A 13383-nucleotide genomic window follows, 5' to 3' on the forward strand; every position below is an offset into this window, starting at 1 on the left:
AGGTGATAGCTATCCTCTGTATGATCTCACCAAGTAGAATGTAACTTACTCAGTTTCAGGGATTATAGAAGGAAAAGCAAAGTGACTCCTCCCTGCTAATTAACTATGGGACTTGGTTAAAGAAAGAAGTTTGATTGTTTGTTTGTCTTTAACTTCTGGCCCAAACCTTGGACTAGATTTCTAATTTCATAGTTTTGTTCGTTTGTTTGGTTTTTTTTTTTTTTGAGACGGAGTCTCACTCTGTCGCCCAGGCTGGAGTGCAGTGGCACAGTCTCTGCTCACTGCAAGCTCCGCCTCCCAGCTTCACGCCATTCTCCTGCCTCAGCCTCCCGAGTAGCTGGGACTACAGGTGCCCACCACCATGACCGGCTAATTTTTGCTATTTTTAGTAGAGACGGTTTCACCGTGTTAGCCAGGATGATCTCAACCTCCTGACCTCATGATCCACCTGCCTCGGCCTCCCAAAGTGCTGGAATTACAGGCATGAGCCACTATGCCCAGCCTGTTTTTGTTTTTGAGACAAGGTCTTACTCTATTGCCCCAGCTAGAGTGCAGTGGTACGATCATGGCTCACTGCAGCATCAGCCTCCTGGGCTCAGGTAAAGATCCTCCCGTCTCAGTCTCTCAAGTAGCTGGGACTATAGGCATATGCCACCACGCCCAGCTAATTTTTTGTTTTGTTTTGTTTTTTATAGAGATGAGGTCTCACTATGTTGCCCAGGCTGGTCTCAGACTCCTGGACTCAAGTGATCCTCTTGCCTCTGTCTTGCAAAGTGCTGGGATTACAGGTGTAAGCCACCATGCCCAGCCCTAGATTTCAAATTTCTGGTTCACAACACCAAATTTCCCATCTTTCAAATCATCCTGTGTTATATAATTACTTTATCCTGACTTTCAACATCTATTTGTGGTCAGGTTAGTTTGCAATGTGATGATTCTGATAACTTGACACTATTATGAGATCCTCGGGCGTGTTGCTTTTCTGGCCAGAAGCCTCTGTGGCTGGTAGCACCTTTGCCTGAGTTTGGTTCAGGCCCCCTGGGCCCACTCATCCTGGCAGGCTGTTCAAGGCCTGCATTACCAGCCTCGATCCCCTGCCTTCAAAAAGATTGGAGAGGAGTGGCTAGGGGTGTGTGAGTGAGTGAGCACGGGATCCAGCCACTGTGCACAGTCAGGCATGCTGGCTGCTGCAGTGGGGCAGGTGGCTCCAGGTGCCAGCTCACTGTGAGGCTGCAGCTGAACCAGGTGCACTGCAAGCAGCTTCCATAGCTAGCACCAGGGAATGCGGCAGTGCCTGAAAGCTTGGAGGCTCCAGGAACCACTGGCCCCAAAGCAGGAGTCACAGCCCTGGCTCGGGTAACTCCCAGGTCTAGGCTCCCTGCAGGGCCACAGCTCTTCTCTCCTTCTCTCTTCTCTCCTCCTTGTGGCCCACAATATGGTAAGGGGCATGGTTCAGCCCTGTTTGTGTTACAGCTATTTTAGCGCCACCATTTGGCAGGTCCCAGGTTCTTGTCCTGCATCCGGGAAGAATGAGGTATGCAGACAAGTGGAGGGTGAGCAAGACGAAGAGAAGCTTTATTGAGCAATAAAATAGCTCAGAGGAGATCCACAGTGGGCAGCTCCTCTCCATAGTCAGGGCGTCCCGATGAGTGTTTAGCTCTCAGCAGACAGGGCAGCTCTTCTCTGCTGTGCAGGTCGTCCTGATGAGTGTCCAGCTGTCAGCAGAGAGAATAGCTTCTCTCTGCAGCTGGTCACCCTGTCATTTTCCATCATTTCTCCATCCTCTGCTGGAGTCTGGCTGAGTCTGGGGGTTTTTATGGGCCTCAAAGGAGAGGAAGTGCATGCTGACTGGTCCATGGTAGGCCATGGGCGGGCCCAGGAAAAAGTACCACAAGTTCCCCCTGTGGTCCAGGGGCCTGGTGGCCTGGCCCCCAGACTTCAGGCCCTCCCTGGTTTGAAGGTGGGACTTCACCAGGGACCACCCCCTTCTGCCCAGGAGCCTGCCTGCCTCCTGCTGCTGTTCATGGCGCCCAGGCTATTCATGCCAAGGGGCACCTGCAGGCCAGTGCCAGGCCTGTTCTCAGCACTCCCTTGGCCTCTTTCCCATGCTTGTCAGTACCCAAAGTCTGGAGGGGGCCGAGGTGGCAGAGGGCTGGTGTGTCAGTGCTGCTTCAAGAGTGTGCACACCCAACGGGGCTGTGACAGCACCCATGCTCAGCCTCAACTCCACCCCATGATCAGAGGGTGTGCCAACAACAGGAAGAGGCCAGGAAGCAGGAGCAGACACCTGCACGGGAAAAGGGGGCCTTCTTGGGCCCGCCAAAAGTGCAGAGATGCCTGGGTCCGCAGCCGCAACCTGGGCGGCTGCAGCCACTCCTGGGAGGGTGGGGCTCCTGCCTGCTTCTGGCTCCTGCTAGCTCCCTAAAGTGCAGCACCACCCCAGGCCCAGCTCTGCCTTAGGGCCCCTCTCTGCCCGCCCCTCTGTACCTGACCATGCTGCTCCCCAGCCAGTGGGCAGCAGGCTGTGGCACAGGTGGGTGCTCCTAGGGGTGGGCTCTGGGAACCGTCTGCCTCCTCCCCACACCGTCGCCGCAGTGGTGGCAGGTGAGAGTGGCAACACGGGGCCAGGAGCCAGAGCAGTGGAGGCTCCGAGCCTGGGAGTGGGTTCTGCCTGGCTGTTTGAGGGTGGGGGAGTGCAGTCGGCTGCCTCAGGGACACAGGGGTCCTGCCACTCTCACAGCCACTCCTGCCGCCACTGCCTGTAATGCCCCCAGTCCCAGCCGGTGTGATGGCAGTGGCTGCTCCAGATGGCCCGCTGCTGCCATCAACACTACTACTGGATCCATATACTTCCAGAAAACTATAGCTAACAAGTGAGGAAAGTTTTTAAAGACTGAAAGGCCAGCTGCTTTGCTATGGTCTGAATGTGTCCTTCCCAAAATTGATTTGTTGGAATTTAATTGCCAATATGATAGCATTAAGAGGTGGGCCTGGCCCAGCACAGTGGCTCACACCTGTAATCCCAGCACTTTGGGAGGCCGAGGCAGGCGGATCACCTGAGGTCAGGAGTTTGAGACCAGCCTGGCCAACCCAAAAATACAAAAATTAGCTGGGCGTGGTGGCAGGCGCCTGTAATCCCAGCTACTAGGGAGGCTGAGGCAGGAGAATCGCTTGAACCCGGGAGGCAGAGGTTGCAGTGTGCTGAGATAGCACCACTGCACTCCAGCCTGGGCGACAAGAGTGAAACTCTGTCTCAATAAAAAAAAAAAAAAAAAAAAAAGAGCTGGGCCTTTAGGAGGTGATTAAATCATGATGGCAGAGCCCTCAGGGATGGGATTCATGCCATTATAGAAGAGGACCCAGAGGGTTGCCTTGCCTTCAGTCATGTGAGGACACAGCAAGAAGGCACCAGCTTGAAGTGTTACCAAAATGCCAGGGGTTTGGTCTAGGTTCTGTTGCTTGGAGCACAGAAAGTCAATCACTAAGACAGTGAGTATTGCCAGGGAAGAAGGCTTTTTCAGGTGCTGCAGCCGAGGAGATGGGAGATCAGTCCCAAATCCATGTCCCCGACCAACTAAAATTAGGGGCTTATATAGTGGGGAAGAAAATGTGGCCACGTGTGGGAAAACAGGAATTAGGGAGGGGTAAGAAAGAGAAGTTGGTTAAGAGGAAGCAAGTGGTCAGTTAGGCAATCATGACAGGTGAGGAGTTTGGCATCTCATTGTCCAGAGATGGTGATCTGGTAAGTTTCAGTTCCTTGTTACTCTCTGGGAGGACTGATGGTTGGTTTCCTGAGAAAGGAACTCAGATAAGACAAATATAACTTTCTCAAGTTTTGAGACTGGGAGGATGTGGCCATGCTGTGGCTCAGGCCTGTAATCCCAGCACTTGGGGAGGCTGAGGCAGGCAGATCCCTTGAGCCCAGGAGTTTGAGACCAGCCCGAACAACGTGGCACAACCCCTTCTCTAGAAAAATACAAAAAATAGCCAGGCATGGTGGCACACACCTGTAGTCCTGGCTACTCTGGAGGCTGAGGTGGGAGGATCACTTGAGCCTGAGAGATCAAGGCTGCAGTGAGCCATGATCGTGCCACTGCACTTCAGCACTTCAGCACTTCAGCCTTCAGCCTGGGCAACAGAGAGATACCATGTCTCAAAAAAAAAAAAAAAAAAAAACAGACTGAGAAGATCAATTTCTATGTTTATTCAAAGAAACCGTAAACATCAGTTTTATAGGACATTTGGGCCAGTTTCAGAAGCAGAGCAGCCCTTACCAGACACCAAATCTGCTGGCGCCTTGATCTTGGAGTTTCAGCTTCCAGAACAATGGGAAATACATTTCTTTTTGTTTTTTTTTTTTTTTTTGAGACGGAGTCTCTCTCTCTCTCGCCAGGCTGGAGTGCAGTGGCACCATCTCAGCTCACTGCAACCTCCACCTCCAGGGTTCAAGCGATTCTCCTGCCTCAGCCTTCGGAGTAGCTGGGATTACAGGCGCGTGCCACCACGCCCGGCTAATTTTTGTATTTTTAGTAGAGACAGGGTTTCACCATGTTGGCCAGGATGGTCTCAAACTCCTGACCTCAAGTGATCCACCCGCCTCAGCCTCCCAAAGTGTTGGGATTACAGGCGTGAGCCACTGCGCCCGGCCAATAAATTTCTAATATATCTAATATTTATAAATTCCCAGTCGAAGGCATTTTGGTAGAGCAGTAGGAATGAACTAAGGCATGCTGGTGAGGGCTCCACTCCAGGCCTGTGCCCATGGACGTAGGTGAGGAGAGGCATTTCTGTTTTTGTGCCCAAATGTTGCATTTCCCAAGACCACCCTGGCCACCACGCCCCCATCCTGTGCCTATAAAAACCCCAAGACCCTAGTGAGCATGCACATAAGTGGATGAACATCGGCCGGGCGTGGCGGTCTCGGAGGCCCAGGCGGGCAGATCACAAGGTCAGGAGATCCGACCAGTCTGGCCAATGCGGTGAAATCCCGACTTTACTAAAAATACAAAAAAAATTTAGCCGGGCATGGTGGCCGGCGCCTGTAGTCCCAGCTGTTCGGGAGGCTGAGGCAGGAGAATAGCTTGAACCCGGGAGGCGGAGGTTGCAGTGAGCCGAGATCACGCCACTGCACTCCAGCCTGGGCCACTGAGCGAGACTCTTGTCTCAAAAAAAGAAAAAAAAAAAAAAAAAAAAAAGGTGCTGGATATGAGAGGAACACACCAGCGGAAGAAGACATAGGCGGCTGGACGCTGAGAGGAACGCATTGGCGCAAGAGCACGCCGACAGACACCGGCAAGCCAGCAAGCCATCAACCAACAGAATGAGGCGGAGTTTGGCAGAGGCGGTCAGAGGAGAGGCCAGGCCACTGAGTGGCCTGACTCCAGGGAAAACCACCTTTCCACTCCATCCCCTTCTGGGTCCCCCATCTTCTGAGAGCTATTTCCACTCAATAAAACCTTGCGCTCATTCTCCAAGCCTACGTGTGATCTGATTCTTCTGGTACACCAAGGCAAGAAACCCCAGGATACAGAAAGCCCTCTGTCTTCGCGGTAAGGCAGGGGGTCTAATTGAGCTGACTAGACAAGCCACTTATGGACGGCTAAACTAAAGGAGCACCCTGTAACACATGCCCACTAGGGCTTCAGGAGCTGTAAGCATTCAGCCCTAGGCACTGTCGTGGGGTCGGAGCCCCACAGCCTGCCCATCTGCATGCTCCCCCTAGGGGTTTGAGCCGTGGGGCACCAAAGAGACGAGCCACACCCCCATCGCACGCCCTTCGAGGGAGACAAGGGAACTTTCCCATTTCACTTCCAGAATCAATTTTGATGCAGTGATGAAAACCCACGCTTTTCTTTCTTTTTTCTTTTTCTTTTTCTCCTTCTTCTTTTTTATTTGAGAGGGAGTCTTGCTCTGTCGCCCAGGCTGGAGTGTGGCAGCGCGATCTCAATCTCCGCTAACTACTACCTCTGCTTCCCGGGTTTAAGCCATTCCCCTGCCTCAGCCTCCTGAGTAGCCGAGATTACTGGCAGGCGCCACCACGCCCCCCTAATTTTTGTATTTTTAGTAGAGACGAGGTTTCACTACATTGTCCAAGCTGGTCTTGAACTCCTGACGTCAAGTGTTCTACCTGCTTCAGCCTTCCAAGGTGCTGGAATTACAGGCATGAACCACCGCGCCTGGCTCCCACACTTTCTTTACAGAGCAGAAAGGGGGCCAGGCACGGTGGCTCACGCCTGTAATCCCAGCACTTTGGGAGGCCGACGCAGGCGGATCACGACGTCAGGAGATCGAGACCATCCTGGCTAACACGATGAAACCCTGTCTCTACTAAAAATACCAAAAATTAGCCGGGCGTGGTGGCGGGTGCCCGTAGTCCCAGCTACTCGGGAGGCTGAGGCAGGAGAATGGCGTGAACCCGCGTAGCGGAGCTTGCAGTGAGCCGAGATTGTGCCACTGCCCTCCAGCCTGGGCGACAGAGTAAGACTCCGTCTCACAAAAAAAAAAAAAAAAAAAAAAAAAAAAAAGAGAGAAAGAAAAACAGAAATGGAATGAGTACAGAGGACAAACTGAAATCTGCTTCCATCTTGCTTTTTATTTATTTATTTATTTATTTATTTATTTTCCATCTTGCTTTTAAGGTTCTCCAGCTATCAGCATATTTTTACTTGGTCTTTAGGGTGTGAGGTCAAATCTCCTTGGGAGAGTCTCCCAACTGATTGACAAATTCCTGTATGCTGAGGTCAAATAATTTTCCATCTATTCATAAACACGGATGGAAGCCCCTGGACTTTGAAATATTTTACTTTACAGAAAATACTTCATGAACATTTCTTTCTCTTAATGCTTCCCTAAGCTTTCTTGGAGAATTATAAATAGGAACAAATCTTAGCTCACGTAGAAATGTATGCCAGACCAAAGGCAGCCCCATTTCTTCCCACAGACAACTGAAACTGACAGGCAGCAGCACACTCCCAGCTGTGGCGAGGAGCATTTTACTGTGGCAGATGGTTGAAGCGTAGCCAGTTGCATTTCCTCCTCTTGGGAGTCACTTGAAGCAGCCTATTTGTGTGTCTTACTCATATGTATCTAACAGGTGCTTAGCACATAGCAGGAATTTAATAAATATTTTCACCTGAGTGAGTGTAATGGCATTCATTAGATGAAAAGCAGAGAGGCCAGTGACTGACTCAGCACAGAAGCAAGAATTAAAACTCTAGGTGGGTGTGGTGGCTCACACCTGTAATCCCAGCACTTTGGGAGACTGAGGCGGGTGGATCACCTGAGGTCGGGAGTTCAAGACCAGCCTGACCAATATGGAGAAACCCTGTCTCTACTAAAAATACAAAAATTAGCCGGGCGTGATAGCTCATGCCTGTAATCCCAGCTAGTCGGGAGGCTGAGACAGGAGAATCGCTTGGATTTGGGAGGTGGAGGTTGTGGTGAGCCGAGATTGTGCCATTGCACTCCAGCCTGGGCAACAAGAGCGAAACTCCATCTCAAAAAAAAAAAAAAAAAAAAAAAAAAAAAAACAAACAAAAAACAGAAACCAAAACTCTAGCACCCTGGTTAGACCTGCAGTTTTCTTTTCTTTTAATTTTTATAGAGAGAGGGTTTCAGCATGTTGGCCAGGCTAGTCTCAAACTCCTAGGCTCAAGCAATCTGTTGGCCTTGGCTTCCCAAAGTGTTGAGATCACAGACGTGAGCCACTGCACCGGGCCTCCTGCCTGCACTTTTAAGTGGATACAAACTAGGACCTGTTTTTATGTATATATAATTTGTATATATATTCAAGGACTAAAATGCCTCTTGCCAAAATTCACCTTTAGCAAATGGTCTGGTGTCTGCAGACTTCTCTCTTCTTTCACTGGAACTAGAAAATTTCTTAGCCTCTTACTGCAACAAAGGGTCTTTCAGCCCTCCTGTGAAGATGGTGAGGAGCAGACCTGGATGAAAAAGCATTTGGATTGTTCTTAATCTTGTGGTGTCGTAATGTGAGGGCCTGCTGGGAAGACTTTGTGGTGATTTATTGATTTTTGTTTGTTTGCTTTCATTGTTTTGCTATTTCACAAAATACACAACCTAAGCTGGTCGCATGGTGGGAGACTTGAGGAGCCTACTCTTTGTGATCTGTATTCTGCCTTCTTCAAAGCACAAGTTAATGACCTGGTTGGTTTATTCATCAAGTAGGGGTTACCAGTGGTCACTGTGACTCACTTCTTAGCCTCTCCTAATAAGACTGGAAGTTCTCAAGAGCAGGGATGGTCTCCTTTATCACGAGCACCTAACCAACCACTGACACTACAATATTAAGTGAGTCCTCAGTGAGGACTGCAGAAATGAGGACTCTCATCCATTAGGGTGTGAGTGTCAACTGATGGGACAAGAGGAAAGGTAATTTTGCAATGTACATCAAAAATTGTCTCACGGCCTGGTGCGGTGGCTCATGCCTGTAATACCAGCAATTCAGGAGGCCAAGGTTGAGGGGAACACTTGAGGTCAGGAGTTTGAGACCAGCCTGGACAACATAAAAATTAGCCAGGTATGATGGTGTGTGCCTGTAATCCCAGGTACTTGGAAGGCTGAGGCAGGAGAATTGCTTGAACCCAGGAGGCTGAGGTTGTAGTGAGCTGAGATTGGGCCACGGCACTCCAGCTTGGGGGACAGAGCAAGACTCTGTCTCCAAAATAAATAAATAAATAAACCATCTCAGGGCTTTGACTTCTAAAAGTTTAGCCTACAGATATACATGTGTAAAGGTTGTAAAGTTTCATGGTTGGAGGCAGATATTCTGGACTCAGACTGCCTAGGTTCAAGTCCTGCCTCCGCCAGTTACTAAATATGTGACCCTTAATGATGCATTTATCTTCTTGGACCTCAATTTTCTCACCTATAAAAGTGATGGTTGTGAGGATGATAATGGGAACTACCTCACAGGATTGAATGAGTTAATAAATATAACGTGTTTAGAGTGTTGACATATATTATATGAAAGCCAAGATACAGTGAGTGATTAAAGCAAGGTGCAAAGTAGTATGCGTCTGTAAAAACGGGTGGATTATAGACTACATGTATCTCTTTTTTTCTTTTTCTTCTTTTTCTTTTTTTTTTTTTGAGACAGAGTCTAACTCTGTTGCCCAGGCTGGAGTGCAATGGCACGATCTTGGCTCACTGCAAACTCCACCTCCCGGGTTCAAATGATTCTCCTGTTTCAGCTTCTGAGTAGCTGGAATTACAGGCACATGCCACCATGCCCAGCTAATTTTTGTATTTTTCAGTAGAGACAGGGTTTCACCATGTTGGCCAGGCTGGTCTTGAACTCCTGACCTCAGGTGATCCTCCCCCCTCGGCCTCCCACAGTGGTACCTATCTCTTTATATTTGCATAGAACATCTTTGGATATATACAAAGGGAACTATAACATTCATTGCTTTTAGAAAGGGAAATTGGGGCCGGGCGTGGTGGCTTACACCTGTAATCCCAGCACTTTGGGAGACCGAGGTGGGCAGATCACGAGGTCAGGAGATTGAGACCACCCCAGCTAACACAGTGAAACCCCGTCTCACTACAAATACAAAAAATTAGCCAGGCGTGGTGGCGGGCGCCTGTAGTCCCAGCTACTCGGGAGGCTGAGGCAGGAGAATGGTATGAACCCAGGAGGCGGAGCTTGCAATGAGCCGAGATTGCGCCACTGCACTCCAGTCTGGGTGACAGAGTGAGACTCCATCTCAAAAAAAAAAAAAAAAAAAAGAACGGGAAACTGGGCCAGCCACGGCGGCTCAAGCCTGTAGTCCCAACACTTTGGGAGGCTGAGGTGGGTGGATCGCTTGAGCTCAGAAGTTCAAGACTAGTCTGGGCAACATTGTGAAACCCTATCTCTACAAAAAATACAAAAATTAGCCCGGCGTGGTGGCACTTGCTTGTAGTCCTAGCTACTTGGGAGGCTGGGGCAGGAGGATTGCTTGAGCCCAGGAGGTGGAGGTTGCAATGAGCTTAGATCACACTACTGCACTCCAGCCTGGGTGACGGAGTAGGCCTCTCTCTCAAAATAAACAAACAAACAAACAAAAGGAAACTGGGTGTTTGGAGAAATTATTGGAAAAAAAAATGCCCTTTTTAAACTTTTGGATTTTGAGCCATGAGAATTATTTCCTAGCCCCAACAATAAATAAATTAATTTTTTTTGCTGTCTCAGTGTAGCTTTTTTTAACTGAGGTGAAAGTTGTATAAGATAATATTAGCCATTTTATAGTAGGAATTAAAATAATCTAAATTTTAACATTAAAACATGAGCCTTTACCAAGAACTTTACCATTTTCTGTTTCTGCCTGTCTTGGCGTGGGTCGCCAAGTCATCCCATCCAAATGTCTACTCTCAGTGCTACCAGCTCTTTTAATATCTTCCTTAGAGACTGTTGGAAGTGGTCTAGAGTTAGACTCTTTCTGAATTCTTTTTTTTTTGGAGACAGAGCCTTGCTCTGTTGCCCAGGTTAGAGTGCAGTGGCGTGATCTCGGCTCACTGCAACCTCCGCCTCCCAGGTTTAAGCGATCCTCCCACCTCAGCCTCCCAGGTAGCTGGGATTACAGATGTGTACCACCATACCTGGCTAATTTTTGTATTTTTAGTAGACACAGGGTTTCGCCATGTTGGCCAGGCTGGTCTCGAACTCCTGGCCTCAAGCTATCTACCCGCCACAGCCTCCCAAAGTGCTGGGATTACAGGCATGAGCCACCGCGCCCTGCCCTCTTTCTGAATTCTTTCTTTTTTTTTTTTTTTTTTTTTGAGATGGAGTCTTGTTCTGTCACCCAGGCTGGAGTGCAGTGGCGTGATCTCGGCTCACTGCAACCTCTGCCTCCCTGGTTCAAGCGATTCTCCTGCCTCAGCCTCCCGAGTAGCTGGGATTACAGGCACTTGCCATCATGCCTGACTAATTTTTGTATTTTTGTAGAGATGTGGTTTTACCATTTTGACTAGGCTGATCTTGAACTCCTGACCTCAGGTGATCCACCTGGCTCGGCCTCCCAAAGTGCTGGGATTACAGGCCTGAGCCACCATGCCCGGCCTCTTTCTGAATTCTTAAGCATCTAGAATCTGTTTGCTATCTTAGTCTGTCCACGTGAATATGTCTCGGATTGACTGGTGTAGGTCCGTGTCTTTTCTTCTTGAGAGCTACTGTGAGCTCCTCACAGTCAAAGGCCCCTCCTGCGCTCCCCAATATGCCCTGTTCCCAAAGTGCCGTCCTCAGTGCTTTGAGTAGATCAGCAGATGGACAGAAAAGCCTTCAGGACTTGACTGAACCATGGGAGCTGCGGGGACGAGGACACTGTGCCCTCTACAGGACGATTTCAAAAGTGGTGACAAGAAAGGTATTAGCACAGACTGAGAAATTCTCCCACGTAGCTGCACAGGATAAAGGAAAATGACAAAGGAGGCTGGGCCTGGTCCTTCCCTGCCCTCTGTCACCAGGCCTCCTCTGGGCACACTTACTGGGCCCACAACCACATCAGGCATGGAGTAGAAGCTCGGCTTGAGCTACAGGCCATCTGGGCGCTATAGAACTGTAACTCCCAGGGCTGGGAGAAAACTCATTTTGAAGGTGGGGTCACAGGGCCCAGAGAAGTAAAACAACTCGCCCAGGATCACAGTGCTGGTCAGTGCCACCCTGACACTTACTCCGACCATGTAACTTCTGAACCTTGATTCTAAGCCAAGTGGTCTGATGCAGGCAACTGAATGTGGTTATTTCTGAGCTTTTTCTTTGTCAATCCAGGCCTTATGAGCCAGTCACAGTTCATTTCCAGCTCCTCTCTCTGTTTTCCTCCCTCTCCCCTCTGGGCTGAATTGAAGGCTCTAGGAGTGCGCAGAGCCTCTATCTGGGGTGGGATGGGTGGGGTTGCCCATCTCCCTGACTTGGGTCCCAGGGCTGGGCTTGTCCATTCCTTGGCAGGGAAGGTGCTTGGCTTGGAGGGTGCTAACTCAGGCCTGCCGTCACTCCTTCCTGCTCCCGTGCAGCTCGCTGGCTCGGTGCTTCCTCAGAGATGCAGCTAAGTCCTTTCTCACCCTTTGGCTGGCTTATGCCATGTCCTTGAACCGGTGTGCTCATTTCCTCTGCTGGGCGGCCTCCCAGTTGCACCTTGGCTCTCTCTCCTAATTACTTGCTGTGTCTCACTTGAGGGCCGTGGAAAACTTGGGAGACATAGAGACAAGCTCTGCAGCACCTGGAAAGACCATGGCTCCATTTCAACCGCTCCATACCATGCGTGTGCATGTGTGCACATGTATGCATGTGTGTGTGTGTGTGCATGCAAGTATGTGTGTGCGTGCGTGTGTGGCAGGGTCGAGGGAGTTGGTCAGGAGGTCCATCAGCTACAAAACTTGCAGACAGAGGTGCAGGACTCAGGCCCATTCTTCTCTCATATCCCCCAAATGACAGGCAAACTGTGGGGAGGTGATAAGTGGAATGACACTACCTCCTTCTCCCTGTGCTCTTTCCAGACCTGTCTCTCTCCTGGCTCAGAGCCCTCATGGTGCGTGTATGTGTATGTGTGCGTGGTCATGTTGGGAGGGAAGGAGAGTTGGGGTGTAGGAGAGGGAAGTAGCAGCTAGAAAAACCTGTTGTGCTCCCCATTTAAATTTCTCTTGACTCATTCCGGGATAATAGAGGTCAAGTTCAGGCATCTGACTTAGGGATGATCTCCATCCAGGAGGGAGGAATGAAGAAGCTTGTTGATGTCTCAAATTATTAAGATTGACACAATTAAATGCTTTACATGTCATTCAATCAAACAAAGGCTGCGCATCACAAATAAAAATAATGTTCTTCTGGATTTTATCTGAGATCAAAGCATGAAGTTTAGATCTGAGAATTTCTGGCTGGGCTGAGCTGATCAGGGTAGGGTGAGAACAACCAGGCTGTCTGTTCTTCAAGTTGAAGGAAGATGACACTGAGACAATCTTCTCTTCCTTCCAAATTTTGTTCAGGGCTGAATAGGGTTTGAAAATCTGAAAGAAGAATGAGAAGACACCTCTTTTCCGCAGAGGAGGGCTGCTGGTGTTTGGAGCCTAATGATCTTAGAAAGAAGGAAGCTGTTGCTGACTTAGGGGTTGGGAGAACCTTCTCAAATAAAAACAGGCCAGGCGTGCCTCCCTGCTGGGATATTTGATCTTTGCTTAAAGTGCAGTTAGACCTGTTTTGGGCTTGGCTAACCGTTCCTACTCACTGAAGAGCTGAAGGGCTTATTGTCAGGTGGCTGGCTGTAAAAGAACCCGGAGGTTGTGAAAGGCCCACTGTTTAACATTTGTAAAGGTCATCTGTCTCAAGGTTAAAATGTAATCAAACAATTTTTTTAAAAATCCTTTTTGTCCAAAGGTAAAAAAGAGAACATA

Source organism: Gorilla gorilla, chromosome 19 (assembly GCF_029281585.2).
Source record: "Gorilla gorilla gorilla isolate KB3781 chromosome 19, NHGRI_mGorGor1-v2.1_pri, whole genome shotgun sequence".
In the NCBI taxonomy this organism is placed as follows: Eukaryota; Metazoa; Chordata; class Mammalia; order Primates; family Hominidae; genus Gorilla; species Gorilla gorilla.